We start from the raw sequence: 24,551 nt of genomic DNA on the forward strand, positions 1-24,551 counted from the left end.
AGAGGCAGGCAGATCTCTGTGTGTTTGAGGCTGGCCTGGTCTACAGAAAGAATCCCAGGACAGCTAGGGAGAGAGAGAGAGAGAGAGAGAGAGAGAGAGAGAGAGAGAGAGAGAGAGAGAGACCAAGAAACAGGCCTTATCTCAGAAAAAAAAACATAAACAGAAAACTTCATACACTTACATTAAACAAATTAATCTTTAAAGTAAATAAATAAACCAGATACCAAATGTCAAACAGACTGCAATTGCCTTGACAGACGGGCATAATTTGTGGCACAGTGAGCTCAGAAATTTCAATCACTTCATTTGCAAACAGTATAGTCTACCATATCCATCTCTCCATCCTATCTCCCAACTCTTACCAAGAAAAGCAGTCCGGTCAACACTCCCTCCTCAGGCGTTGTATTAGCTGGTTTTGTGTACCAACTTGACACACACTAAACTTATCAGAGAGGAAGGAGCCTCAGTTGAGGAAATGCCTCCATGAGATCCAGCTGCAAGCCATTTAATCATTTAGTGACCAGTGGGGGAAGGCCCAACCCCTTGTAAGGGGTGCCATTCCTGGGCTGGTAGTCCTGGGTTCTATATGAAGGTAGGCTGAGCAAGTCAGGGGAAGCAAGTCAGTGAGCAGCCCTCATCCACGGCCTCTGCATCAGCTCCTGCCTCCAGGTTCCAGCCCTCCTTGAGTTCTGTCCTGACTTCTTCCAATGATGGATTGTGATCTGGAAGTGTGAGCCAAATAAACCCTGTTCTTACCAACTTGTTTTCTGGCCACGATGTTTCGTTGCAGCAATAGAAACCCTGAGTAAGCCAGTCGTTCATGGATGCCTTTGCTATTCTGTCTGGTGAGCACATGGTTTCAGTGGCCACCACCAAGACATGCCTTCTCTCCTCTTACTTTTACAAAGGGATAAGAGAGGAAAGCAAGTCTTCCCTCCACCACAGCCTCTCTAAGGGGAAGCAAAGAGCACTAAATTAGGTGAAACTTCTGGGAAATGGCAGATAGCTTAAAATATTACCAAACGTATTTCCCCACTGTACAAGTTCCTTTCAGAGATTAGCGACTGCCTCAGATTGTTACACCACGCACACCTGCCATCTCTACTGGATGGTGAGGTTCACTAATACCTTCTCATTTGAACCCTTGCTGCCTCTCAAAATAAGGTCTCTTGTGTGTGTGTGTGTGTCCGAATGTGTCCGTATGTGTGGGATGGGGTAGGGGGCAGTGTGCATGTGTATGTAGTGGGGTGCACACGAGTATACATGCATGTGAAGGCCAAATGACAGCTTGTCCCTTAAAACGGGGTCTCTCTATAGCCTGTCAACTAGGCAAGACTGGCTGGCCAGCAAACCCCAGAGATCTCCCTGTCTCTACCTTGCAGCAAATGGGATCATGAGCAGGCTCCACCACACCTGGCTTTAAAAGGGGCAGCGTGGGGCAGGAGTGGGGGATAAAATTCAAGCCATCTTCTTAGCTATTATGTGCCTTTATGTTTTTTTTATTTTTATTTTTGTGGTGCCATTTTCATATTCAGAATTGGAACACTACATCTCCCTCTCTCTGTAAATTCCAACCATAACCCTGCCTAAAATGTGTCTGCCGGCTGAGAGCCCAGCTCAGCTGCACTCCCTGGTTTATTCTGCTTTTGAAGAACTCAACTATCCACCAAACACACACACACACACACACACACACACACACACACAGAGAGAGAGAGAGAGAGAGAGAGAGAGAGAGAGAGAGAGAGAGAGAGGGAGAGAGAAGGGAGGGAGAGGGGGGGGGGGGTGGGGTGGGGAGAGAGATCATCCATTTCACTAGCAGATACCACTAAAACATTAAAAAAAAAAAAAAAAACTTCCTCCAAAATGTCTCTTGAGTCTTCAAGTATATAAGGCTGAAATATGAGAGTTCCTGGCCCAGCCACGGGGCAAGAAAAGCAAGGTCTCAATGAAACACAAAAGCCAGCACAGACCTGAAGGGGAACAGGCGGCCCCTACAACAAGGCAGCCAACTGCCAAGCTGTCATTTTGCTCGGCGGCTGAACAGAAGGCTCGAGTAATGACAACCACAAAACTCATTTAAAGTCTGAAAAGGTGACTAATGAGCTCATTCATGCTGGCTATAAATTATTCACTACAACACTGATCCCACTCAAGACAAACAGGAAAGTAAACTTTAAGCACAGACCCGGCCGGCCTTCTGACGTGCCGCAAGTTATGTCTGTAAGATCTGTCTCACAATGACGGGGATACTTGTCCCCAGTGTCTATTGTCACATTAGTCTTCTGTTTACTTTTTTTTTTTTTTTTTTTACTGCCTTTAATCAAGTTAAGCAGATACAGCTGTTACACATTTATTTCTCTGCTGGTTTTTTTTTTCATTAGTTATTACAAGCAATCATGAAAGCCCTAAAAATAACAGCAAATTATATTCTCCCGAAATTGAAGGCTGACCTTAAAAATGAAGCCCGGGTCTTCAGAAAGAATATTCATACGCACATGTTGGCTAAGTGACAGCCTCACACACAGGCAAAGCAGGAGTGCCAGCCCAACTCTTGGAGAGAGCTGCAGTTTGCATTTACGTTTCCTTTGGTTCTGGAGTGAACTGGTTGCCTCCAAACCAGCAGATACAACAGCCCCTGCTTCTAGCGGTCATGTTTGGGTTAAGATTTTCACAAAGACATTATCATCTTAGGCAAAGAAATGTCTGCTGGCTTTTTCCAGCACTGATGAATATCGCATTCCTTGAAAACTCACCACGGTGCTACAGATTGCTTTCTGTTTCCTGCTTAACATTAAATAAAGAATTGTCCCTCTTCTGTTTTTACAAACCAAACTACTTGCTGTTACTGTTGCTGCTAAAAAGCATGGCAATTGTAGCTATGAGGTCCCTTCTCTTTTTTTTGCTCACCGGCTATCATTTTCAAGACACTGTAAGGGTTTCAAATCTGTTTGACAGATTTTTGTTTTTAAGTCCCCAAACAAGTACTTAACATTACAACTTGGTCAGCTCTCTGAACATTATGTATTTTTAAACTGCTTTGAATCCTTGGAAAAGGAGCTGCAGAAAAGACTCATATCCAGATGACGGCAGATGGAGGCCCTAACTAATCAAAAGTGAAAGCAGAAAGTTAGACACTGCAGAGTGCTAGCTCACTGTGTGTGTGGAGGGGGGGTGGCTGGGAAGCAGAGGCAGGCAGGAGACTCCACTTTACTCTGGGCCTCGGGTACCATCTCCTAAGGAAAATCTTCCCCATTTTCAGTTTCTTGCATGATCTAAATGAAAGTTTTATCCACCCCTTCTGTTGCCTGAGATGCAAAACACATTTTTAAATGTAGAAAAAAAAAAAAAACATTTCTTTTTAATGTAGAAAAAGGGCAGTCCTGTGATATTGATAGTGAAGGTCGCTGCCTCCTACCCACAGGGATCCGAAAACTTTACTGTGTTCCTCATAGTCTTTCATTCACGTTTCCAGATCAAACTTTAAGGCCTCTCCACCAGAGTCCTGGAAGTTGCTTTAGGGTCTCTTTTCTTTTGTTTTTGGTCAATTTTACTTCTTAGAAAAGTTTTTGTTGTTGTTTAGCTTTAGTTTGGTTTGGGTTTGTTGAGATGGATATCACTAGGTAGCCCTCATTACATAGATCAGGCTGGCCTTGAAACTCACAGAGCTCCACCTGCCTCTGCTTCCCCCCCTTGCTGGGATTAAAGGCAGGAGTGGCACTGACCCACCCAGCTCATGGAGAAATTATAAATTAATATTGAAACTGACTAGAAGCTTTGTCCCCATGTGTGTGCTAAACTCTATGATTTTTGTTGCTTTTACATTTTGCATTCTTATAAGTAATTGGTTTTGCCTCATTATATTTACTAATTTAGGTGTATGTGTGTGGATGTGGATACAGGGTAGTGGTCAGAGGACAGTATGCATAGGTCTCTTCTTCCACCACATAGGTCTCAGGCATCAAACTCAGGTCATAGCAGCTGGCAGCAAGCATCTTTACCAGATGAGCTATCTTGTTGGCCCATGGTGTATGGTTTTGAAAATCTAACATCACAATGTAAAAATCTAGTTCCAACCAAAAAAATATAAAACTAGGAAACAGAGCCCTGCTGCAGGATCAGCTACTCCATAGCTCTTGCCGGGACTCCGTTCCTATGCGGAAGAGTGTGGACGAAACACTACCTCACTTTCTGTCCCTCCTGGCAGCCTGTCTGACAGCCACAGTTCACCTCTCTCATTGGTAAGAAACCTGGCGTGTCCACAAACAGTCTAAACACTACCCCGCTCCTACCAACCCTGGAGTGAACCACAAGAGATGTCAGCTTTGCCTGAAGACATTCAGTGCTTCAGAACAACAGCAGTCAAGACAATGAACAGCAATTCCTCAAGGACACCATCCAAAGTCTCACAGAGCACACACAGTGGAGCTCTCTCACTGGACAGCTCTCCGGAGTGCCCTGCAGGCCAGGCACCATGCCAGCAGTTATGCCTGCATTATTTATTCCACCGTTTACTACTTCTCTTTCACAAGGAAGGTGCTGCCATCCTCACAGACAAGGGACACGGAGGCTGAACAAGTCAAGTGACAGGTACATAGGGGTAAGATGAAAAGGTAAGAGACCTTGGACTAGAGAGAGGGCTCCACGGTGAAGAGGACCAGGGTTTGAATCCCAGCACGGGGCAACTCACAATCATCTGTAACTTCAGTTCCAGGGGATCCAAAGCTTTCTTCTAGCCTCAGCGGGCATTGCAGCCAGCTGGTGCAGACATCCATGCAGGTGAAACACATTGTGATGGTTTGTATATGCTCGGCCCAGGGAGTGGCACTTTTAGAAGGTAGAGTAGGTGTGGCCTTGTTGGAGTAGGTGTGTCACTGTGGTCATGGGCTTTAAGACCCTCCTCCTAGCTGCCTGCAAGTTAGTCTTCCACTAGCCGCCTTCAGATGAAGATGTAGAACTCTCAGCCTCTCCTGCAACCATGCCTACCTAGATGCTGCCCTGCTCCTACCTTGATGATAATGGACTCAACCTCTGAACCTGTAAGCCAGCCCCAATTAAATGTTGTCCTTTGTAAGACTGGCCTTGGTCATGGTGTCTGTTCACAGCAATAAAACCCTAACTAAGACACACATAAAATTAAAATAAATGTGGATCCATGTTAGAACCTTGGTCCCCAGTGTGGTGTGGCATGGGCTAATGGGAACCTAGGTACAGGGCTTTGTGGACAGTCCTTAGGTCACTAGGGGCCACTGCACTTGGGAAGGGATTAAGGCCATCTTCCAGTGTCTCCAAGATTACTTGGGTAATCCTAGTGTTCAGGAGAATGAGGTAGGAGAACTGCCTTGTGGGATTACAGTGTGAGACTGTCTTAACACACACACATACACTCACACCCCAAAATAAAAATATTGACTAATGTTTAAAAAAAAAGATGAAATCTACAAGGTTAGCCTTGGGCAGGAATTCCCTAGTAATATCATACAAACTCCTAATTTAATGAAGCAAATTGAGTCCCTGGAAAGGGAACGAACTAGGAAGTGCATCAGTAACTGCTTCTCCCTCCCACTACAGTCCTTCAAACAGCTCAAGCCTTAGGGCTGGCTGAGGCTAGCCCAACCATCTACTACAAAGGCTCCCAGACAGCTAAGAATGGGCCATCCAGATAGCCACTCAATACCTACAGGCCCTGGTGGTTTGAAGTCAGAGGTGACTTTTCTGTTGCTTGTGACCAAAAGCAGCTTCACAGACGCCCACACTGAGATCGTGATCACTGGAGTTTCCTCTCTTACTCAGAGAAATTTCTAATACGGTAAAAAAATTTTTTGCCGGGCGGTGGTGGCGCACGCCTTTAATCCCAGCACTTGGGAGGCAGAGACAGGCGGATTTCTGAGTTCGAGGCCAGCCTGGTCTACAGAATGAGTTCCAGGACAGCCAGGACTATGCAGAGAAACCCTGTCTCGAAAAACCAAAAAAAAAAAAAAAAAAAAAAAAAAAATTTTTAACAGAATAGAATAGGAAAATGACACTTTGATAGGTTTAGTGACAAGACCTGATAAGATTAAAACAACTTAAAAGGCCTCAACTTGCAAACTATTACCAAGCACTTTTAAGGTCGGTTGCATTGAGTAAAGCATGGCCATGATCCTTGAGTCCTGACGGGGAATTATGAATGGTAAATTATCTGTTGGGGATCCATGGCTACCGGGAGACAGCTGTGCACATGACCAGAAGCAAGCATGACCCCTCGCCGACATCTTAGAGTTTAACTGGAAGGGAGCTCATTCCTGGGGATTGGTGGGGAAGGCACAATATCTCAACTTGGCATCCCAAAGCACACAGTCTAAGACTAGTGACCAAGAAGAGAAGAGGAGAGACAGCCATAATGGCTCAGTTTATTGAGTAGTTGCAACGTGACAGACACTGAGTTACACATTTTATCTGTTTTACGTCATAGAAAGCTGAGAGTCATTATATCCCCCCAAAAAAAGAAGAGGGAGAGGGGAAGAGAGAAAGAGAGAGGGAGGAGAGAGAAAGCACCTTAGGAGTGCTGCAAAATTAAAAAAAAAAAAGAAATTTTGTCAAAACTGACAATATTTTCTAAAAATCTTGCATGGCATTAGCAGTAATCAGTTGTGAAGCTTCACGTTCTTCTAAGCTATCACAAACAACAACGGAATATCCCAACCAATCATACCAGTACAATAAACAAATGATCTTGCTAGTTTTCCATGCAGAAAACGGTATTCCAGAACCATATGAAGAAATGGTTAAAGCCTTCACAGTCCAAGGCGTGCAGGAAGACAGCCATGTGGGAGCCCGCAGAGGTGAGCCATTAGGAGGAACAGCATGTTAGTTTTCTGGATTTTTAAATATTTCAATTCGAATACACTCTTTGGTGTGCTTTCTTTGATCATTGGAAGGGCTCACTCTTCTACTGTATTGTGGTTTTCATTTGTTTTTTTTTTTTTTAGTGCTGTGGATTGAACCAAAGGGCTTGATACACTCTAGGCAAGCCCTCTACCACTGCCCTAACCACTGCTCTACCTTGGGTTTGGTATGTATGTACGTACGTATGTATGTATGTATGTATGTATGTATGTTGGGGGGGGGCATTTGGAGAAAGAACTTCTCTGTGCAGCCCTGGAGACCATGCTGGCCTCGAACTCAAAGATTTGCCTCCTGAATGCTAGGATCAAAGGCGTAGGCCATCACCCAGCCTGCGGTCTTTCCTTAAAGACATCCTTGCCTGTGGAGGCTTAGCTCCTGGGCTGTTCCTCCGGAGCTCCTTCAAGAGTTTTTTGAAGTAAGTACAGTTCATGATGAGAGACCTGAGCCTTAGGGAAAGGAGAGCTAGTGTTCAACCCAGCAGCAGGCTCGCGGGTACCATCAGCTTACCTTGCCATCCCTGAATCAAGAATGGAAGGACTACCATTCTCTGACTGAGGGCTGTTGTCTGCTCCCACTCAGAAGGCTTGAGGATAAGGGGAGCTCTCAAACCTACCTCATAGAGACACGATTTCAGTTGTGCTTTGATCAGAAGGTTCAGCCTCTCCAGGAGTCGCCTTTCAAGGTGGGTAGTAGGCTCTCTCTTCCAGGATTATTATGGGTTAAACGAGACAGACTCTATAGGGACAGTTATGCATGCAGGTTCAGGCCACAGGGAGGCTGAACTCTACCCTCCCCGGGAAGAGGACCGACATTGTGTGCTTGCAGAAAGGGAAACCTTTAAGTCAGCCTGCTCTGGCTGAGCTTTCTCCTGGCCCAGTGCCTCCCCAGGTGCTCACTCCAGCCTTCTCCAGGGACCTTTGCACTTCCGTGGCTTGCTGGGCTCTTAAGCCCCTCACACCTCCACTCTGAATAAGTAACCATACCTGCACGGAGTCCCCCACCGTCTCAGTGCACAGCCCCGATACTCGGTGATCTGCCCTCCCTGCAGAACCCTGCCCAGACGCCTTATCCATCCTCATTTTGGTTCAAAGATAACACTGAAAGGTTGTTTGTGACATTCCTCTTGGAATGGTGGTTAGTTAGTAAAGCAAGGAACCCAGTGGCCACCTGGTCTTGGGAGTTTACCTTTCTGACATCTCCAAGTTCTGGAAATCACATTCTGGGGCTAGCCTTTCCAGACACCCCACCTACTAACAAAGGGCCATCCCCGTGTTAAGCCGCCAGGTACAGGATGGTGTATAGATATGCAAAATGTGGAGGTGGGGAACTCCCACCAGCAGGCATTTGGGAGTTACATCCGAGTTAACATCTCTAAGGAAATAAAGAGTCTCCCTGAAACCAGAGATGGAAAAGAAATGAATAGAGATTTTGGGGGGAGTGAGTGGGGGGGGGGGAAGAGGAGATTCCTCAAGACTAACTACATTTCCAAGCTCTGTACACTGAGATCATTAAGCCTGCTCTTGGCTTTGAACAATAACCTGTAGGGACCTGGGGGCTGAGGCTAGCTGGCTTTTCCACTAGCTCTCCCTTCTCAATTCTTTATATTATCATTTCCAAACAGTTGGGTGTCTCACTATTGAAGGACACTCAGGCTTTTGGATCTGCTGCAATCAGCCCCTGGCTCAGCCAACGTGTAAGAAACAATGGGTGTGCTCTCTGAACTGAAGTCGGGACTTGGAGGTAAAGACCACAAAAAGAGTCCCCGCCCTGGCCCCCACCAGTCACAGTGACCACTGGGAAGCCTGCCTGTCTTCTGAGACAGGTGAAGAGGTGTCGATGCCCCTAGCAAGCACCAGAAATACAGAATTGGATGGGGGTTGCTGGTTGGTTTGTGTGAGAAGTAAAGAGGCCACAAAAAGGATACATTTCTGGTTTGGGGGGCGGGGGGTTGTTTGTTTTGTTTTTGTTTTTAATTTTCAGTGGTGAGGGTCCAACCCAGGAACTTGAACCCCCTGAGTTATGATGTCATCAGCCCCTCCTGTTTGGGCACAGCGTAACCCTATAGCTTATGGTGACCTCAAACTCTCTAGTCTTCTGCATCAGCCTTTCCATCAAACCCAAGAATTTCAACTTTTAACGTTTTTTCCTGACACCTTATCTATTTAAAAGACCAAGAATGCCTACAAGGATATGGCTCTGTTAACAGAGCACTTGTATAGCATGAAACCCTGGGTTTGTTCCCCCACATCCTATAATCTAAGTACAGTGGCACCTAAAATCCTAGTATTCAGGAGATAGAGGCAGGAAGATCAGCCAATCAAGGCCATCCTTGGCTACACAGGACGTTCAAGGGAAGCCCATTGAGGTTACATGAGATAGTGCCTCTCACCCAAAGCAAAAACAAAGACACACACTGCTGGCAAGACCTGTAGTCACAGCAGCTGTGAAACCCTTGTAGGACTTGGGCTTGGGAAAGTCATGTGATCTCTGTCGGTTAGTGTCCTTACCTGTAAAGTGGGAATATAATATGATCTATCAACTGAAACCAACCACAGGGAGGATTAAACACTTGTCTCAAGCGCCTAAAAGAGTGTATTCCACAAGGTATCCAAGTACTTTCTATGAGCAGGTCAAAACTAAGATTTAGAAGCCAGACATGTAAAGCCCTGCCTGCCAATCTGGTTTCAATACTCAGAACCCAAAGGTAAAAGGATCTACATCCACATGTGTGCTCTGGCATGTGCATGCACATGCACACACACACACACACACACACACCACCACCACCACCACCACCACTAAAAATAATAAACTAATGCAGTTTAAAAACAAAAAAATAATTCTAAGACAAGACCTGAGAGCTAACGCAGGAGGGACGCATATACACACCACTGAAAATAATAAATTAATACATTAAAAAAAAATAAACAAGAACTGAGAGCTAACGCAGGAGGGACACATATACACACCACTGAAAATAATAAATTAATGCATTTCAAAACAATAATTCTAAGACAAGAACTGAGAGCTAACCCAGGAAGGGAAGAAGGTCAGCACTGGAGTACCTGACTGGCATACTCCAAACCCTGACCTCATCCCAGCACCTCAAAAACAAAAAACAAAGGCCCAGCAAGACAGCTAAGTAGGTAAAGGTATTTGCTAGCAAGCCTGACAACCTGAATTTGATCCCTGGGACCTATGAAGTGAAAGGGGAGACCCCACTCCCCTATGGTATATTAGAGTCCCCTCCCAACAAACAAACAAAGACAAATGTTTAAAAATAAAACAAAAGCGGACATTATTATTCTTTTACTTTTTCTTCTCTAGTTCCTGTACAGTTACAGAGAGTAACTGTAGAAAAGCCACAAAACCATTCCTTCCTTCCTTTCTACTTTGAGGCATTAAAAATCCGTGAAAATTTGCCCCTGAATTCATTAGAACTTCCTGACATTTTTCAGCAACTCCCTGAAAAACAACTGAAACACTCTCCTGGGTTTGGTCCTAGACTCTCCCTGCACACAAACAGCTCTGATTCTCACTGAATGCTGGATTTGAGTGACCAATGTCCCAAATTCCAACCTGCTGTAGACGCCACTGCTGAGTGGACGTTCCTCCTTGGCACTTAGCTCTGACAACTCAAACTTCTTTCTCACAGCAATAAATCTGCACCCACCACGTGCTGGAATCACAAGCATGGGTACCACACCCAGATACATTTGTTTATTTCATAAAGAAAAGCTGACTGACTGTTCTGTAAGATGGCGTGGCAGGAACCAGAATGCCATCTTGTAGCCTAGTTTCAAAGTCACCTGCTCCTCTCAAGGATAGGAGTAGGGTAACCCTAGTCAGAGTTGCCTCTGTGAACATGGGCCATTCCTGTCTCAAGCGTAGCTAGCTCATGGCAACACAATCACTGCACCTATGATTTGTCGTGTGGTCTAGATTCAAGTGTGCGACAGGAGGGGCCGGGAACTATAGACTTTGGATACAACAGAAAATCCTGGCAGCGCAATAAGATAATTCAACTTTGCTCCCTCACAGTGCAAACACCCAGGCTGGTCAGTTCAGGGGCTTCTATGCCCAGGCTTCTCAGTGTCTGTCCTGGTTAGTTTTTATAAATTTGACACAGACTAGAGTTATCTGGGGAACATAAGTCTTAGCTGGGGTTGTCAGGCTCAGATTGGCCAATGAGCATACCATTTTTTTATTTTATTTTTTTATTTTATTTTATTTTTTTGGCTTTTCGAGACAGGGTTTCTCTGTATAGCCCTGGCTGTCCTGGAACTCACTCTGTAGACCAGGATGGTCTCAAACTCAAAATCTGCCTGCCTCTGCCTCCCAAGTGCTGGGATTAAAGGTGTGCGCCACCACCGCCCGGCCCATGAGTACATCTTTGTGGAACATTTTCTTGACAAATATGGTTGATATGTGAGAATCAAGCCCTCTGTAGGCAGCACCACCCTTGGACAGGTGTTTCTGGTGTTGTATAAGAAGGCAAGCTGAGCAAATCATGCAGACTAAGCCACGAGAAGTAATCCAGTCAGCAGTGTTCCTCCAGGATCTCTGCTTTACTTCCTGACTCCAGGTTCCCACCTTGACTTGCTCCAGTGATGGTCTGTGATGTAGAAACATAAACCAATAAGCCCTTTCTGTTCTCCAAGTTGGTTTGGTCAGTGTTTTATCCCAGCAACAGAAAGCAAACCAGGACAGTGTCTTTCAACACGTCTCGCTTGACACCAGGCCACATTCACGGCCGACTGGTTGTCTGTCATGTAGAGCATATCACAAGAAGCACCATGACTTATCCACCTTGTCCTAACCAGTCAGCCTTTCCCAGCTATGGATAGACTTTACACATAAGCCTACACTTTATACTACAGAGTTTATTTAGCAAGACTCCAAAATAGCATGACTTCATGTGTGCAGAACCTTAGGGGTTGGGTAGAGGGTGTGTCCCCACTATATTGGCTGGTCTCTAATTCACAGTAATCCTCCTGCATCAGCCACCTAGATGCTTGAATTACATTCATGAGCCACCAATTCACAGCCTTGAGCAGGGCTTTCTTTACGGCTCACTGTGGCTGTACTTTCTTAGGGGTGACCCAACATCAGGACCAGGGAACAGGGAATCCCCCAGAGAATGAGGTCAGCAAATTTTAATAGGCCAAAACCAGTCTAGTGCCACTCCCTAAGACCAACCCCCCTCCCCAAACTAATGGGAAAGAGGAAGACAAGGCAGAAGGGCACTTCTGGGTCCTGTGCTGCTGCTGTTGAAATCTCAGCTTTGGGAGGCTGTGTAAGCATATCCATCTTTCTGCATTCACTTCATTCATAACGTGATTAGTTAGAGGAGGCCAACAGTATGGTAAATATTTCACCAATACCCCAGAAAATGTTTGCTGCACATGTGACAACAACAGGCTATCTTCTTTTGGGAGTGTCAGAGGCCCGCTCTGAGGCAGCAGCATTTTATGGCTGAAGGCAGGCAGGTACCAGCTATACTATGTGCAGTGCTCTCTTTAGAGCCCCTAAACCATCCACTGCACTGAGTCGATCCCAGACCCATGTGACGCAGGGTTACGGTAAGTGACAAGGGCAATGAGGCCTTTAGCCAAAGCTGAGAACTTCTAGGGAGGTTTCCTGGGTTTTGTTTGTTTGTTTGTTTGTTTTGTTTTAGAGACAGAGCCAAGCTGGCCTTGAACTTGCTATATAGTTGACAATGGGCTTGGAACTCCTACTTCCACCTCCCATGGGCTGGGATTATACGAATGCACCGTCACATGTAATTTTTTCATTTATTTGTTTTTGATTTTTGTCTTCTGAGATATGATCTCACAATAAAGAAAGACCTGGCTGGCCTTGAAGTCACAGAGATCTCCCTGCCTCCAGCGATGCTATTTGAGGTGTGTACCACCATACCCCACTGTGCCCCCGCTGTGCCCCGCTGTGGTGCTGAGGCTGACACCCAGAGCTTCACACATTCTAGGCAAGCGCTTATCCACTGAGCCCCATTCTCAGTTCAAGTTCTTCTTGTTGTTGTTGTTGTTTTTTAAAGATTTATTTTATATGAATACACTGTCTTCAGACACTCCAGAAGAGGGCATCAGATCCCATTACAGATGGTTGTGAGCCACCATGTAGTTGCTGAAAATTGAACTCAGGACCTCTGATAGTGCTCTTAACCACTGAGCCATCTCTCCAGCCCTCAGTTGAGGTTCTTAATTTATACATTTGGGTTTAACCTGGACCATCAGGAGCCAAGGAATGTTCTATGGATAGCAGAAAATGACATCATGAAAGCAGCAGATGATGACATCATGAGAGCAGCAGATAATGACATCATGAGAGCAGCAGATGATGACATCATGAAAGCAGCAGATGATGACATCATGAGAGCAGCAGATGGTGACATCATGAGAGCAGCAGATGGTGACATCATGAGAGCAGCAGATGGTGACATCATGAGAGCAGCCTATGATGACATCATGAGAGCAGCAGATGGTGACATCATGAGAGCAGCAGATAATGACATCTTAAAAGCAGTATCTCAGGAAGATTAATCTGCTCATAATATATACAAAGAGCAGGAAGAGACGGAAGTGTAAAGGAGTTAGGCTTTCGGAACACAGAAACAGTCACATTGGGACATTCTTACAGTGATGAAGAAAAACGACTTGTGTCCTTGATGCTTCCTATACACTTTATTATAGGTTGATATCTGACCAATAAGTAAAACTGGAGTCCAGTAAAGAAAAATTTCAGATTAAAAGGGAAGCAAAGGCTGGGTCTTCGTAAGTACCACTCTTCTGGGAGATGCGGGTAGGCACGCTGGAGTGGCTGCCCTTTGACTTTCGGCAGAGGAAACCAGTTGCTACAGCATCAAAGTGTGTGTTACTTTCCTCCCCTGTAAAACTCCACCACAATTGATGGCTGACAACCCCAGTAAGGCAGCAGCTAGACTAGCTTTCTCTGCATGGAGCTTCCAGAAACCACTTGCACAAGGCTATGTGCTCCCTAACTGCTCGCACAAGGCTACGTGCTCCCCACATCCACTCCACGATCTCCTCAGTCCCTCAGACTCCCAGCTTCAGACCTCAGGCTTTGCAGACACAGGCAGGCTCGACTCTTGGAGTGGAAGGCAGCATGGGAGAAGAGGTCGGAAACCTGCCTCAGAGAGGAGAGCCTAGAGTCTGTAACCCAGTGTCAACCAACTCTGCTTTTCCAACTTCTGAGCTCAGGATCAGAAGTGGTCCCTGGAGATGGCTAGCACCTATTCCAGTGGGCGTCATAAGCCTTCACCTGCAAAACGTCTGCAAGGCACTTTAGTGTAGGGCTTGGCACCTGTGCCGACCTCCGCGGAGGGAGCTACTGTCATTTTGTTTTATTGGGTTGTAATGAGATCTGGCCGAGTTGCTCAAGGGAAACCAGTCTCATTGGGTTTTATTTGCTGGGCAAAAGGCACTTCCCTAATTTAATTATGCCCAAAACAAACTTTTTTTAACCCCATCAGAGTACATCAGCATATTCCCAGAGGACCAAACTCTAAAGACTACAAGTGTTTGGGGACTGTGACTGTGACGTCAGCACCACAGCCTGGTTACAGTTCCATCTCACAGGCCCTGTGGGAGATTTCCTCAGGAAACACAGGAAGGGCAAGAGTTTGAGTCCTTGGAACCCTGAGCTGGCCCTGAGCTGGCAACCCCCAGGACGTTGGTCATGGAGGAGATTCCGGCATCTCTCTATCCTCTCCCCCTCACACCCGTTCAAAACCTCCCAGATTTAATGAAGCACTGGGTCAAGAACTAGGGTTTCACAGCCGTCCTTTTCTTCCTAGAATGTTGCTCCTCTAATTTTGTTTCACATTTCTTTATTTACTGTGTGGACGTGGGTGGGTGTGTCCCTATACGTACAGGTCAGAGAACAACTTGCTGAAGTTGGGTCTATCCTTCTATCATGTGTGTCTTGGAGAATCAAACTCAAGTCAGAAGGCTTGGCAGCAAGCACCTTCACCCCCTGAACCATCTCACTGGCCCAGTAATCCACTCTTCTATTACAATATCACAGTGATCCTTGAAAACCACAAAAGGAGGAGGAGGAGGGGGAGGAGGGGAAAGGGAGGGGGAGGAGGGGAAAGGGAGGGGGAGGAGGGAGAGGAGGGAGGAAGAGGGGGAGGAGGGGAAAGGGAAGGAGGAGGGGGAGGGGGAGGAGGGGGAAGGGGAGGAGGAGGGGGAGGGAAGAGAAGGGAGAGGGAGGGAGAAGGAGGGGGAAAAGGGATGGAGGGGGAGGGAGGAGGAGGGGGAGGAGGGGGAAGGGAAGGAGGAGAGGGAGGAGGGGAAAGGGAAGGAGGAGAGGGAGGAGGGAGGAGGAGGGGGAGGGAAGAGGAGGGGGAGGGAGGAGGAGGAGGGAGGAAGAGGGGGAGGAAGGGGATGGAGGAGGAGGGGGAGGAGGGGAGTGGAGGGGGATGGAGGGAGAGGTTGAAGGAGGGGGAGGAAGGAGATGGAGGACAAGAGGGAGGAGGGGGATGGAGGAAGAGGGAGGAGGGGGATATGGCAATGGTGGTAGTGGTAGCAGCAGTGGTGGGGACAAAAAGAGACAGTCATGTTCCATCACTCAGAGTCTCTGCCTCCCTGGCAGGAATTCCAGTTCCCTAGATTTTCTATGCATTTGACACTGTAGCTGACTACAGTTGCGCAGTGTCTGCTACACTCTACTTCCCACTGAACAGAATCTGCGTCTATGAGGAGATTCTGAGCTCTGGGAGGCCTCAGACTGCATCGGTCCTAATGGTACCATACGCTTCCCACCTACTCTATACCTACCACATAGTAGGACTTCAACAGTTCCACAGTGAGTCCCTGTTGTACGGTGTCATGAGCACTAGCTGATGAAGTGGTCTCTCCCTCAAGTGGGTACTTAGGTTAGCTCCAGTTTCCCTGCTGTCAACACGCTCGGATGAGTAACCATAGTCCCGCATACAGAGACCATCATTTCCTTATAATGAACCCTAAAAGAGGAATTGCCAGGCCAGTGAGTATTTATAGGTGTGATGGTTAGTATTAGCTGTCGACTTGACAGAATCTAAAATCTCAAGAGTCTCCGTGTGGAATTGCCTAGATCAGGGGTATAGCGTTGAGAGATCATCTTGGTTCATTAAAGGATGTGGGAAGACCTTGCTGGAAGTAGATGGCACTATGCCTAGGTTTGGGGCACTGTATAGGAAGAGAGAAACTAAAGGGAGCTCAAGCGTGCATTTTTACTTTTCTCTGCCCTTGTTTGTGTGATGTGAAGGGCAGTAGCATCCTCAGAGTGATGGATACAACCTGGCATTGCCAGCTGAACCCTTTCTTCCCTATGTTACTTTGTGTCAGAGTACTTCATCACAGCGGCAGAAATGAAACTCAGAAAATAAGTAAGGCCTTGGAAACCTGACGCCCAGTGGTTCTTTGAAATGTCACCCTCATCTATATCCCTGCACGAGTGCTATACCACGGTGGAAAGCCTAGCGTTCTCTGGGAGTTCGTGAGTTATGGGGAAGACGGTAGAATCTTTCAGTGGGCATTGTCGTGATGAACGGAGGCCTGGACTTGAAGTTTGCTCCGATATGGAACAATCCCAGGCATATAAAGCGCCTTCCCCAGCCTCTCTCTGCTCTCCGTTGCACAATACTGGGTGACACCTAATATAGCCACGAGGAGAATTACCAACTCCCACCTTCCAAATGTGCCTCGCTAGGAAACACACCCCACGCCCCAGGAGCCTGCTAGGTTCAGCATGAAAAGCTAGATCTTTCCCTACAAACAGCAACCCACACCAAATCTGTGTCTCTCTGGCACTGAGTCTGTTTTGTTTGACTTGTCTATAAATATCTGTACTTCAAAGTCAATGTCCATAGTAGACTCTCCACGCCTTTTTTTTTTAAAAAACACGCATACATTAAGTATACATTGTTAGCATCGAAACCCACATGTTTTACATTTGCTTCTTTGAAAGGAATTGTCCTTCCTAGCACTCTACCAGCAAGTTAAATTCTAAATGAGGACATACATTGGCTTTTGCTTGTAGGTCCCTGCTCACTGGGGAGCAGCAGAGACATCATCCACACAGACACTCTCATCTTGCACCCCAGCACACAATACCCCAGAGCACTCATGATATGATATGAGTTTGTATCTCCTCCTCTCCTTCCCTGAGTCCTCTCCCCTCTCTTCTGGCAAGGCTGAGAGTTGAGCACCCACTAGCTTGTTTCTAAAGTCTTGCCAGACATGGCAAAAGATACAAAATTACTCAAATCCTTTGCAGAAGAAAGCCTGAGCTCAAATCCTATCTCTGTCCCCAAATGACTTTGTCAAGGCTATCTTCTGTGTGTGTGTTTCCATTTCTCTGTCCGAGGCGGTCCCTGTGGTACACTGTGTGCTCTGCAAGAAAGGAGCTAGGTCTGGTCTCTTGTTTCCTTTTCTCTTTCTTTCTTTCTTTCTTTCTTTCTTTCTTTCTTTCTTTCTTTCTTTCTTTCTGTTGTTGTTGGTGATTTTTTTTTTTTTTGAGACAGGGTTTCTCTGTCCTGATACTCACTTTATAGACCAGGCTGGCCTTGGAATGCAGAGATCTACCTGCCTTTGCCTCCTGAGTGAGTGCCACTTCTGCCCAGCCAGACTCAGTCTTTCTAACCAGATCTTCTCCACACTTGTTTCCAATGGCAATGCTATCAGAACAGCTCCTAACCTTTGAACCCTGCATTTAAAATAATCCATATGGCTCTTTAAAATTAATCAATATTACTCTTTTTTTTTAATTCACATTATATCCCAATCGCAGCCCCTCCCCCTTAATTATTCTTAACTTTCTATCCTTTTCCTGTATATGCACACGACACTGAGGTCCCAATTCTTTCTTGGACTCAAGCCAAACTCTAGGCCTCTAATAGCTCAAGGAATACAAATCCTGAAGCCCTTGATCACAGTCACCCGTAAAAGTCTGCAGTGAAATCTGATGTCACCAGCAAATCCATAAGAGTACCCAAAAAATCACAGGGTTAGCACAGAAGTGCCAAAGTCCACACATCAAGGTTTCTTGTCATATGAGCAAGACTGAATTTGAGAGGAAAATGCTACCACACTCATGGAGACAGAAGGCCGATTTCTAGGACATTCTGTATTTTCCTCTAGAGAGGTGGCTGGGGAGCTTGCCAGATCCACACAGTCCACACATGCACTCGAGTTAGCTAGCCAACTCACCTAAGGGGGTGGGGGTAGGGGTGGGGATGGGGGTGGGGGTCCTGACAGCCCTGCTCAAAGATTTGCCCCTTGCAGGGCAAGTAAGAAGAGTTCTTCATAGCGACCTAACCAGAGCCCATAGAGAGCGCCAAATATTTCACCCAGGTGGGTCTAAAGATCAGGTTAACAGGTGGGAGTGGGGTGGGGGTGGGGGGGCATGGACGTGACAGGCAGAGGAAGGAACCTGTAGCTAGCAAGAGAACACGCTGTATGACCAACACAAGGGTATCTCTGTCAGAGAGGTGCACATATCACACCCTTGATCCTAGTCTTTACTCTAGGAACAGAGCCAATGGCTTCTGTCCACTTCTTCAGGGCAATAATACTGGATACAGGCCAGGCGGCAGGACCACCCCTCAACTCTGACCTCCTCACTTACAGAATTCTGAACCACAGGACTAGTGGCCAAGGGGCCTAATGTAGCAGTAGAGTTCCCTCCCTCTGTTCCCAACTGCAGAAATTCTAGGACAAAATCACTGTCACCTATACCGAGTCACCCCCGTGGGATCCCTGGAGATAAGACTGGATTTAACAAGGACAGGGGGGGACAGCGTTATTTAACAAGGACAGGGGGAGACAGCATTTCTCTACAGTCTCTTCCAGATCAGAAAATCACAGTCTTTACTTCGGCTTCTTAAAGTTATGCTCCTTGAGCCTTAGACTGAATGCTCAAGGCTCACTGGTCACACTCATCTGGGATGTGGGCCACACCAGGGACATTCCCAGGGGCTGGCCTTTGCTTCCTAGGTATCCATGGAACATAGCCACCAGGCAGCATTCTCTCAACATCAATTTAAAGCATGGCAGGCTCAGGCTCTCTGTAGTGAGCCACACTGGTAAAGACTGGGATTCTGCAGTCAGAGACTTCAAACTGACCCAGAAGTGCAAGCACAAGAAAGGAATGACACGGCTAGAGAGAAGGCTCAGCCGTTAAAGGCTAGGTTTACAACCAAAAATATAAGAATGAGATGCCAGTGTTCATAGAACTCCAAATACCTGGGGGAGGGGAGAAACCAGATTCTTACATTCGTATTGGAGTGTAAATGACAGGTACTGGGTCTATTCCAAGCCTCTTCTTAACAACTGAGGCAAAAATGGCAGGGAAGTCTGTAGACATGTGGGGCAAGTCACCCAGTTCTCTCTGCTGAGTCCTACCCTGGGTGGCCTCTGACAGTAACTAGTCACCACTGGTAAGGCTAACCCAGTGTTATAACCTGATGCTTGGAACATCCAGTCTCACTGTCAGGAAAGGTAATTTTCTTTGGTGGAGCCTAGACTTAAACAGGCTGACTGGCCAGGGGTACACCATGCCTCAGTCAAAATAGAGTTCTAGAGATGGAGTTCACAGACCATGATAAAATTGGACAGGGCTTTCCTTAGGCTGGCCCTGGATTGACATGTTTTCAGTTCTTCATGTTACCTGTCAGTAACTGTCACCTTGAGATGTCAGCCTGAGAACCAGTCAGGATGAATGGGAAGCTGCCAAGTATCTGTTCATTCTGCAGAATCCGTGTGGCTCGGGGGTGACAGTCCCTTGACTGTCCTCATCCTACCTGCCTGACTTAATACTGTAGGCTTACTTGTTTAATCTTTGACTTTATTCACTCATTACCAATTTGAAAAATTTAAAAGGTGTCTGTGTGTGGACTCATGGTTTGAGTGGAAAGGGGGTTTTAAAGGCTTAGGCCTGGCTGGGCGTGAGGTGCACGCCTTTAGTCCCGGCACTCAGGAAGTAGAAGCGGGTAGATCTCTGTGAATTTGATGCCAGTCTTGTCTACAAAGAGAGTTCTAGGACAGCCAGGGCTAATACACAGGGAAACCCTGTTGGGAGCCAGGGAGGGGGGGGGGATGGGTCAGCAAGATAGTTTATGGGGTGAAGGAGCTTGCTGTCCGTGCCAGAGGACCCAAGTTTGACAGATGGAAGCTTTTGGGAAAAGCAAAGATAATTCCTTAAAGCTATCCTGACTTCCACATGTGCACTGTGGCACATGTGCTTTATGTGTGCATGTGTGCACATGCGTACACACACACATACACACATGCATACGGACACATACATACACATAGATACACACATCTCACACAAACATGCACACACACATGTACGTACACACATGCATACACATAAATACACATACACACACATTAATCAAGATTTCATCTAAAAAACGATGCAAATTATATACTTAAATGCATGGTCCTTGCTTGCTCTGTGCACTGTTGAGTTCCAGAAGAATTCTAACTCCAGAGCCACATATGGCCATCCGCCCTCCCACCCTGTCCAAATGTCTCAGGTCAGAGTCCACCACTCACTCCGGAGCATCAGACGGTGATTTTGGAAAGAGAAGGGCCACAGTTTGAAAGCTTCAACTGCGGACTAGAGAGGCGCTCAGTACACGAGGCCGTGGGTTCCATGCCCGGAACTGTAAGGAGAAAGAGCTCCCAGCCCGAGGCTCAACCCCTATCTCCTATTTTCCCAGTTTAACATTCAGCACTCTGCGTTTATAGTACTGTGCAAATGACAGAGTGGGGTCACTCCCCGACCAGGATGGATGGAAACTGGGAGCCCTGTACCCCAAGGGTGTCAAGGTGTCCTATGATGTGTATCATACAAGAGGAAGGGTAAGAGAACAAGGAGCCCACTGCTACCATCCTCTCTAGAGCCTGTCTTGCTACTTCCTAATCTGGTCCTTTAAAACATTCATTCATTCATTCATTCATTCATTCATTCATTCATCTGTGTGTGTGCTTGCATGTAGAGTCAGAGTCAGCAAGTCTGCTAGCTAGAGTCTCTCCTTCCATCATGTGTTGAACTCGGGCTGTCAGGCTTGGCAGCAAGTGGCTTCACCGGTTGAACCAACTTGCTGGCCCCTATTTTGGTCTTGAAGCTAGGGCTATGTCTCTAGCTGGGCCTTCGGAGGAGAGATAAGCTATCTACCTTCCCTGAGTGGCGCCTTAGCGGGAAGGCTTCCTCACCTCATTCCTCAGCGTGCTGGGGGTGGAGGAAAGCCAGAGCCAGCAACCTGAGACAAGAGTCTGCCCTCGGGGATCAATAATACTGCAGTCTCAGTCTGGGCGGCTCCTACTGTAGCCTAGGTATCCAGGCCAGAGACCATCCAGGTTAGGAACCAGAGCTCTAAGGCCTTCTGGGGATGCCTGTTCAGACAGGAGCTCTGCTGCAAGCAGCCAGCGATCTTCTCCCTGCCCCTGAGACAGGAGGCCTTAGAAACTAATGACCTGCCCTCGCCCAAAAGCCTGAGGCCAAAGGTCCAGAAAGCAAATTGGCTCCAGGAAGACACTGGAGAAGCCTCAAGAACAGACTGGCCCCCATACTCAGAACTCCAAAAACCTGGAAATAGAAACCAGAAATAAAAATTTCCGAGAAAGTCCTATTTAAAACACAACCACCAGACCCTCCAAACGCTTTGCACCCACTTAGAAGAGACAGCAAGAATTTTAACTGAATTTGAGTTGTATCAAATGGCAAGTCTGTCTCTTGAAAAATGCTTAGCTGTGTCAGCCTCTGCCTCAAAACAACAACAAAGATGATATACACCCCAATCCTAGCATTTAGAAGGGGCTCAAGGCCAGTTTTAGCTAATAAAGAGTTTTAGGCCAGCCTGGGCTACATGAGAGTCCCATCTCAACCTCCTTTCTCAAAGGAAGAAAGGAGGAAGGAAAGCAGAGCTAGGGAGATGGCTCAGTTGGTACCGGGCTTGCCCTGCAAGCCCAAGGCCCTGAGTCTGATCCTCAGGACCCATGTAAAATGCCAGGTGTATGTGGACTGTGCGCACAGCACTGGGAGATGCCGACAGGAGGATCCCTGGGGCCCACTGGCTACACACTGGCTCACTTAATAAGCTCCAGGCAAGTGAAAGACCCTTGTCAAGAAGGTGAATAACCATTCCTGAGGAGGACTAACAGACTGACCTCTGGGGTCCACTAGTAAGTGCACACATGTGTACTATATGCAGGGGAACACGCTTGTGCAAGTGCACGTGTGTGCATACACAAACACACTCACACTTTCTAATGCAAAATCCAGTGTGAGAAAAAAAATGTAAAGAAATACATACTTAGCCAGGCTTGGTGGTGTGCACTTTTGATCCCACGCGTCACTGGGGAGACAGAGATGAGTTCAAGGGCAGCCTGGTCTCCATAGCAAGTTCTAAGCAAACCAGGGCTACACAGTGAGACCTTGTCTTGAAAAAATAAGCAAGCAAGCAACGAAAATACACTTGGAGATCATGATATGCACATCTGTATCCTGACACAGGTAAGACAGGAGGACTGTCAGGACAGTCGTATATGACAAAATCCTTTCTCAAGCACAAACCAAACAAACTGAGAAATGACAAGAAGGAAAAAAAGAGAGTCTCTCTTCTTCCGTATTGGTGAGAATATTTAGTAGATTGCATATCATAGTTGGCAGCTTCTACAAGAATATATCACTCCCACCGACTTTGACTCTTGTAGAAATCCCCTGTATAGCACATTGCTATAGCCTGAGTGTTTAGGGTCGCCCCCGCCCCCAATTCTTATCCTGAGCCCTAATTCCAGTGTGATGTTATCTGCAGACTCAGCCTTTGGAGGGAACTGTATGTAGGTGGAATGGGTGATATGGTGGGGACCCTGTGATAGCATTAGTGTCCTTCTCCCTCTTTGTCCACTGTGTGAGGACTTATGTGGCCACTGCAAAACAGGAAGAAACTCCTCACTTAAAATGCCAACAGGTCAGGACCTTGGTCTTGAACTATGCAGCTTCCAAATGTTCGGTCTGGGCTATTCTGGCATTACATAGAGTTTTGTATTATGCATGCAACTGGCTTCTTGTAAACACTAACAAAAATTTAGATGTATTTTATTTTTATGCATACAAGCACCTTGCCTGCATGTATGTATGTATGTATGTGTTTTATGTATGTTAAAATACAAATACATACTGTGGCTTATGCATGCCTTATAACCCCAAGAATTGAGCCAGGTATGGTAGCTTATACCTATCATAATAATATTTATATCATACTAATATTTGGGAGGCAGGAGAATCACTGCAAGGCAGGGACCAGCCTGGTCTAGGTAGTGTGTTCTAGTGTAGCCAGGGCTACATAGCAAGATCCTATCTAAAAAATAATAAAAATAAAAAATAAAAAAATAAATTACAAAACCAAAACCAAGAGTCAGCTAAAGCTGCACAGCTCAGGCCTACAAGTTGCCCTCACCAGGAAACATCACAATGGCCTCCTCATTGAACGCAGGGTTTACCTCCCCCGCCTCCAGTCGTGTCACTCAGAACACGCCACCACTTCCAGAGCTTCACACTTTACTTGTTAAGGTGTGTGTGGCAGGTAGTATATGAAAATCACCAAGGCAAACCAGTGGGTTTGAAATGGTTCTAGTTCAGGCCTGGCCTCAACTCTTAAGGGTTGTGCAGACTCGGGTGCTTGGCCCTTAGGCCTGTTTCCTCAAGAAAATCCAACATGGAGCAGGGCCTCTAAACACAGAGTCTGGATCTCAATGCTCAGCTTCGAGTTCTGGCTCCACAACTGTTACTGCTGTTTGGTTTTAAGTATGTGAGTATTTGCTGGTATGTATGTAAGCAAGCGCATCACACACATGCAATACTCCCAGGGGCCAGAAGAGGGCGATGAATACTCTGGAACTGAAACTACAAATGGTCATGGATTGCCAAGTGGGCACTGGGAACTGGACCTGGGTCTTCTGGAAAAGCAGCCAGTGCTCTCAACAGCTGAGCCGTCTCTCCAGCCCTACACTCACTATATGACTTTGGATAAGCAATGGAACACTTTAAACGTCAATGCGTTTGTCTGGAGAGAAAGTGAAGAACAGACAGTATGTACCTTGCTTGGAATGGGGGAAAAGCAGAGGAAACTGATTCCTTCTGTTTTGCTGGCACATAGGGAAACAGATCAGCTTGTATGCCGGAACCGTACCAAAAACTCTCTCCGGAGACTAACTTTCCATTTCATTCCTTACTGGGATAACGTGGGAGAAATAACAAGTGGACAGCGATAACTTGGGATATCTCAGGATATCCATCTTGTCTGATATCCATCACTCTTGTTTGTTTGTTTGTTTGTTTGTTTGTTTTTTCAGACCTGAGGACCAAACCCGGGGCCTTGTGCTTGCTAGGCAAGTGCTCTACCACTGAGCTAAATCCCCACCCCCTGAACATCACTCTTGATGTGGGAGTGATGAAGAGGTTTGAGGGAAGGTACCCCGGCCAGAGTCAGATGAGAGAGGGCAAAGAGTGCTCCTGACCTCTTCCTAGCCAAGCCCTCAGCACTTTCTCTTCAGGAAAGATCCATCATTATCCATGTCACCTGTCACCTGAATCATTCCTTCTACCTGACCTGAGGGTCTCTGGGCCTT

At 46.6% G+C, this 24,551-nt stretch overlaps 1 protein-coding gene across 3 annotated transcripts in view; it reads right to left on the minus strand.

Annotated features, from left to right (window-relative positions):
* Positions 1 to 24,551, minus strand: part of Foxn3 (forkhead box N3) — a 364,395-nt gene that overhangs the window by 205,981 nt on the left and 133,863 nt on the right. Inside the window, exon 1 of one of the 3 annotated variants that reach the window (XM_028777273.1) lies at positions 2,454 to 2,546. The exons of the other annotated variants lie outside the window; for them this stretch is intronic. The gene's annotated coding sequence lies outside the window, so the exon portion shown is untranslated. Of the gene's footprint in view, positions 1 to 2,453; positions 2,547 to 24,551 lie in introns of those variants that run through there. 3 annotated transcript variants of the gene reach the window in all.

The sequence above is a fragment of the Grammomys surdaster genome, unplaced genomic scaffold, assembly GCF_004785775.1.
Source record: "Grammomys surdaster isolate TR1022 unplaced genomic scaffold, NIH_TR_1.0 279, whole genome shotgun sequence".
NCBI lineage: Eukaryota > Metazoa > Chordata > Mammalia > Rodentia > Muridae > Grammomys > Grammomys surdaster.